The 6,046-nt window shown below is 39.4% G+C and overlaps 1 long non-coding RNA gene across 1 annotated transcript; it reads left to right on the top strand.

Annotated features, from left to right (window-relative positions):
- Positions 1 to 5,827, top strand: LOC140641948 (uncharacterized). Its single transcript, XR_012038542.1, has 3 exons — positions 1 to 1,881; positions 3,822 to 3,877; positions 4,403 to 5,827. It is a non-coding gene; the product is annotated as an uncharacterized lncRNA (long non-coding RNA).
- Positions 5,828 to 6,046: the final 219 nt, after the last annotated feature.

The following is a 6,046-nucleotide window of genomic DNA, read 5'->3' as shown; positions in this document are numbered from 1 at the left end:
GATGCATAAAACAGATAGAAGATTTGTGGTCAGGGAGAGGCTTATTATTATTGGGCTTTAGATCAGAGTGAAGGGGTTGTGGCCACTAATTTTATTGATTGATCACAAAAATTCATATTTGAAATTTCTTTTTCTAGAATCATGCAGCTTCCCATCCAATCCCCTGCCCTTGGTCTATGTGCACAACTGCTGATTGATGAAATCTCAGAGCATGGAGTGATGTTCATCTGCTTTGTACACAGACATTCAATCAGCCTCCCAATCTTCCTCCATCCTCTGTGATATCTGTCGCCTTTATCTATTGACTTCTTAGAACTAATTGGTTTGTTTTTCATCAGTGTCTCCCTCTGCAGGCACTTATTTTATAGGTTCTGTTCTTTGTTGACTCTTCCATCTTCAATTTCTGAAACTTGTTGAAGTCCCTCACGGAGTGCCAAATCTCTTCTTCTTCTTCAATTCTCTTGGTTGTTATGGATTTATATGATTTTTTTATTCCTTTACTATCCACTTGAGAGATCCATTTGGGAAGGAAAAGATAAATGGATTCTCCTATTGTGTTTCCTTTTCTAATTCATCAGCCTTGTTGGGCAGCCATTTATGGAAGCCAAAATTTTTCTTAGGAATGATCTGGCCACGATTGATAAATAGTTTTAAAATTTCATGTTGAAGGAATGATAGTGTGGGACAGTGAGAAAGAATAAATGATAAATGGAGTGAATGAAGAAACAGATGAAACAAGAAAGGATTATCTTATTAGTGGACAGCAGGTTGTGGTGGGAAGGACACCAGGTGGACAGAATTTTTGTCCTGGGTGTGTGTCTCACTTGCCTTCAAGCCCCGGGCAAGTCATCTCACCATTGATCTAAATCTCATCTATACAGTGGATCAGGTAAGGTTGGGAGTAGAAATATGAAGCATCCCTCAGGACTTAAACACATCTCTGTTCCTTACTCCGTATCTTCTTTTTAAAAGTTAACAAATTTAGGAGCATCTGGCTGGCTTAGTGTGTCGAACATGCAACACTTGATCTGAGGGTTGTGGGTTCAAGCCCCAAGTCGGGTGTGCTACTTAATTTAAAAGAAAAAGAAAATTAACAGATTCAAAGATAGGGAAATCCTGGATTTCCTTAGATTATTAGGTTTCATCCACTGGGGAGGCACAGACTCCAGTGAGAACCTAATCTTTATTTTCTCTAGAACAGTGCACATGTGCAAATGTACAATATGTGTGCAATTCCTGAGGGTTCTCAGGCATCCTGAAGCTCACGTGAGGATCCCATGGGAGTAATGTTGATCTCAGAACCTTCATCCCCTCCAAGGTGACCTCTGGTCTTTGCTTTCTTGAGGGGACTGCTGATGTATATTTCCTTAGGATTTTGAGGCTTCCCAGAACGCAGCTAGAAAATTGCAAAGAAGAACATTTCCCTCACATACAAACCTTGTCATTCAGGTGAACCAATTTTCTCTTTGTAAATCAGGACATTTGCAAATGTTTCATTAGCTTTGGCCCAGATAGCTCTGTAACAAATGCATTTGCTGTGTGGTGCAGATGATGTATCAGCACAAACAGCTCACTGGGCTTCCATTAATTATACGGGGAGAATGAGGGACTGTTTAAATGGAGACACAGAAATTCCATTTGAGGGTATATTTGCCTGAGAAAGAAAGCACTCCCATACTGCAAGAATCCTATATGCTTTCTGATCTATTTCTTTTCAACAACCATGACATTGACTCATTCATTCATTCTTTCATTTCTTTACCATTTACTGAGTACTGGTACAAGGATGCCAGATGCTGGAGATGAAGGAATAAAAGACCTACAGCCCCTGCCCTCATGAAACTAACTTGTGGAGCCAACAGTAAACAATATAAAATTACTGTAAGTATCAGGAGGCTTGAGAACAAATAAAGGGGTGGGGAAGGGTGCTGAGCTAGCAAGGTGCGGTCAAGGACATTTTCCCAAAGGAAGTGACCCTAAAGTTGAATTTTCAAGGATAAGTAGGAAGTAAACTAGCTGACCGAGGGGAGTGAAGAGTAACAATATGCTGGGCTGAAGCATGTGTACAGTATTTGCTGAACAGAAAAAAAATCCAGTGTGGCAGGAGTACAAAAAGGGTATAATTAGAAGAGGCTAAAGAGTTACATGGGTCACTCATGTAAGGCTTATAACCATCTGAAAATTTTGATTTTTACTGAAAGGGCAATAATAAGCCTATGGGGAATTGAAGGGATACAGAAATTAACCAGAAACCCATGCAAGGAACTTCAGACTAAGACTTGGTATGTGAAAAGCATTTATTCAAGGCTTTCTATGTCTATGTGTTCCATCAGACCAGGGATAGGTAAACTCTTGTAAAAAGCCAAGGAATAAATATTTTAGGCTTTATGAGCTATATACAAATCTTTGTCACATTTACTTTTTTAAAAAAGCATAAAACCAATCTTAGCTCAAAGACTGCAAAAACAGGTCAAGGGCAGGATTTAGGCCATAGGCTGTGCAGTAAGTTTGCCAACACCTACACCCGACCAATAGCTCATCAAAGGTACAGACAATATTTTTGTTCATTGTAAGGATCTCTACTGCCCATCCCAATGCCAGGCACATAGTGGATACTTAATATACATTCACTAAATGAATTAATGACCAAAGTAAGCTTTTTAAGTATGTAATATCTATTCATGACAAAAACCAATGCTAGCATTGTTGTTGGCTCTGTGTTGTTACCATTAGTATTGCTCTTATTATCAGTGTATCACAGAAAAGGAAAATAGTTTAGTTTTCCCAATATTCCATAAAATGACAGGGCCAGGATTTAAACCAGTTCTGTAAAATTTCTAAGCCCATTTTCTTCCTTCTGATCATTCTGCTTCTTAGGTAAAGAATAAACAACTCTGTGTAATATAGGTAAACATCAAACGATAGAAGCACAACCTAATATTATGAGAGAGACCTGCCATTCAAAATAAGGGATGAAAACCATGTATCAACCTCCCCTTCGGTCTCAGCCAGTTTGGGCTGCTATAACAAATTACCATCGCCTGGGTGCCTTAGACAACAAATAATTTATTTCTCACAGTTCTGGATACTGGAAAGCTAAGATCAAGAGATCAGGGAGTTAGCACAGTCATGTTCTCAGTGAGGGACACCTCTCTAGCGATGTCTTCATATGGCCTTTCTTTGGTGTGTGCACACAGAAAGATCCTGTGTCTCCTCTTCTTTTTATAAGGACAGTAATGTCAACATGAGTGCCCCACCCTCATGACCTCATCTAATCCTAATTATCCCCCAAAAGCCCCATCTCCAAATACCACCATAATGGAGGTTAGGGGTTCAACACATTAATTACAGGGGACACATAGCACCTTCCTCCTGAGATTCCTGTTAAAATGAAAGTAAGGGAGGGTTTAAATGCAGAAAACCTAAGTAAAAGTAAGGAAGAAAGAGAAAGGAGAGAAAACAGGAGGGGCATGATGGCTAAGAAAAGTTAAAACACTGTTCAGGATCAGATGGGACTGTCACTAAGGAGACAAATTGAGCCACAGGCTAAGATGTGCAGGGATGCATGGAGGAAACTTTTGCTGAAGAAAGAATTGTCCTGCCCAGTAGGACACAGATATGATTTCCTCTCCAAATCTCCTACCACCAGGAATTCTTGCCGGTTCTGTGTCCTTTATCAGGGAAGGAATAAGCCAGTCTTCTCTTATAGGCATTCCAAATCTTTATGATTTTTTTTCTTTTTGTATTTCTGTTATTTAGTCTGGAGGATACTGAGAATTTCCTTTGCCTTTTCTCCTTAAGATTTTCCTTTTCGTTGGTAGGGAAAAGCCATGTTATCAAGAAAACAACACTTTCCACAAGGCCAGCAATGACTCAGGTGACTCTGATGATCCCTATCCCCTTTACTACCCTAATCCTCTTCTCATGTAGTCTAAAGAATAAGGAAAAGGGATGCTGGTCTCTGTGATAACAGGATCAGTTGTTGCTTCTTGGAAAGACCTATGGGTCACTGGATGACATTGGCCCCCAAATTGATGATTTCTAGGTTTCTCTTTAGAATACAAGTGACTTAGGACAGTTTAACTTCAGCTTTCAGATTTAGGTACCATTTATCGATGACAAGAAATAATCACTTCATCATATATCTTATTATGGTAGTATTCAATTCAGTTTGGAAAATAGGATATTGATGGTGGGCTTGATTTGATAGATACTACTGTATAATTGCAATCTTGGAAAAACTTGAAGATATAGTAAAAGGACAGAGCATAAGTAAAAAATAAAGATAATTAGAAATTCTGGAAATAAACACCTAAACCAAAAGTTACTAATAATTTATTTTAAGTTTAAATTTAACTGAAGCATGATACGATTTTGAACTTTTTTTTGGTCTGATGAGAAGAGACTGTATTTGTACTGCTGTTAAGAACATCTTCTTTGTTCCTGATGGTGGTCAGTGACATTAGAACTGATGCGAAGGTAAAATGTGAGTACACTCTTGGGCTCTATCTTAACTCAGTTTTCAAACTGAGTTAGAATCAACCTAGAAACAAATTATAGCAGATTAAACTAGGAGGCACTTGCACTCGGGTCCTCAGGGCACAAGTTCAGCACTTGCTCTATTTTGCTTTCTTTAATGTTGGTCCCTCATGCCTGGCTTGCTTGACCCTAGTCCCAACGCTACTCCACATTCCTGACTGCCCTGCAATATTATGTGATTTTACTTTTTTGCCATCTCCATGGAGAACTAACTGGCATCCCTTAGCCTTGCTACTCAAAGAGGGGTCCAAGCACCAGCAGCAGGAGCTTCATCTGGAACCTTGTTTGAAACGTAGAATCTCAGATCCTACCAGATACCCATTAGATTAGCATTTGCATTTTAACAAAATCTCCAGATGAATAGTATGTCCACTGAAATTTCACATCACTGCCCTAACCCACTCTCCTTCCTGAGGAGCTTGCCACTCTTCAGTCTATTAAAAGTAGCTGTTGTTGTTTTAAAGCAGTCACTGTAAAATATAGGAAAGTCAGATGGAACCAGAAATACAGAGGAAGAATAATACAATGGTCAAGATCAGACAATTTATAGTAGACAGAGCTGACCTCAAGTTTCAGCTTTACTACTCAATAGTTGGGCACCTACTTAACCTCTCTTGACTTCATTACATTATTATTATTATTATTATTATTATTATTATTATTGCTTTCAGAACAAAACAACTTCTATTTTTACAAGTAGAAAAAAAAAAAGTAAAAGCTGTCCGAAGTGGCTTACTATAGCCAAGCAAAATAGATAGTTATTGCATGGCAACCTGCGTAGGCTCCATCTAGCTACATTCCAAGTCTCATGGAAAGGCCTGGAATCCCATCAACATACAATTAAGATTATGAAATAGGAAAAGCCTGTGACAAATTAATGTAGGACACTGAACTGCTGACCATATTCATTCCCATTATTTTTTTTATTCTTTTTCTTTTTTTAATTCATTACCCTTAAATGGCATATTAGTTGGTTTGGCAAGGCTATGCTGTGTAATGATTGATCCCAAACTCTCAGGATTCTTTCCTAATATGCCCATGTGTGGCTGTGACCTTCCTCTGTATTGTCTTCACTTTGAGACCCAGGTTGACTGGACATCTCCATCTGGGACCTCATTGGTCTGATGATAAAGAAAACCAGGATACGCTATGTCAGAGCAGAGACAGAATCTTAAAGCTTCTGCTTAGCAGTGATACCTGTCACTACCACTCACCTGTCACACTGGGGGGCCTGCCTTCCATGACGCAGACCCAATCCACTGACTGAGAGAGGCCCTGCAGGGAGGGAGACAGACAGAGAAGAGCCGCAATGCAACTCACTGGGAAAAGATCACAGTAGTTTGAGAACTGAATGAGTTAAGGCAGGAGCTGTCCTTGATGCTTTGCTCCGTAGCTGGGTGGCTACTTTGCCTTTCTGAACTTCATTTTATTTGTAAAATAGGGACAGTGATACCAGCACTTAATAACACTTTGAAAGGAATGACCGAGCAGCACATAGTAGGCACTT

The sequence above is a fragment of the Canis lupus genome, chromosome 10 (assembly GCF_048164855.1).
Source record: "Canis lupus baileyi chromosome 10, mCanLup2.hap1, whole genome shotgun sequence".
Taxonomy (NCBI): domain Eukaryota; kingdom Metazoa; phylum Chordata; class Mammalia; order Carnivora; family Canidae; genus Canis; species Canis lupus.
This window is presented reverse-complemented; position numbering and strand designations above follow the sequence as displayed.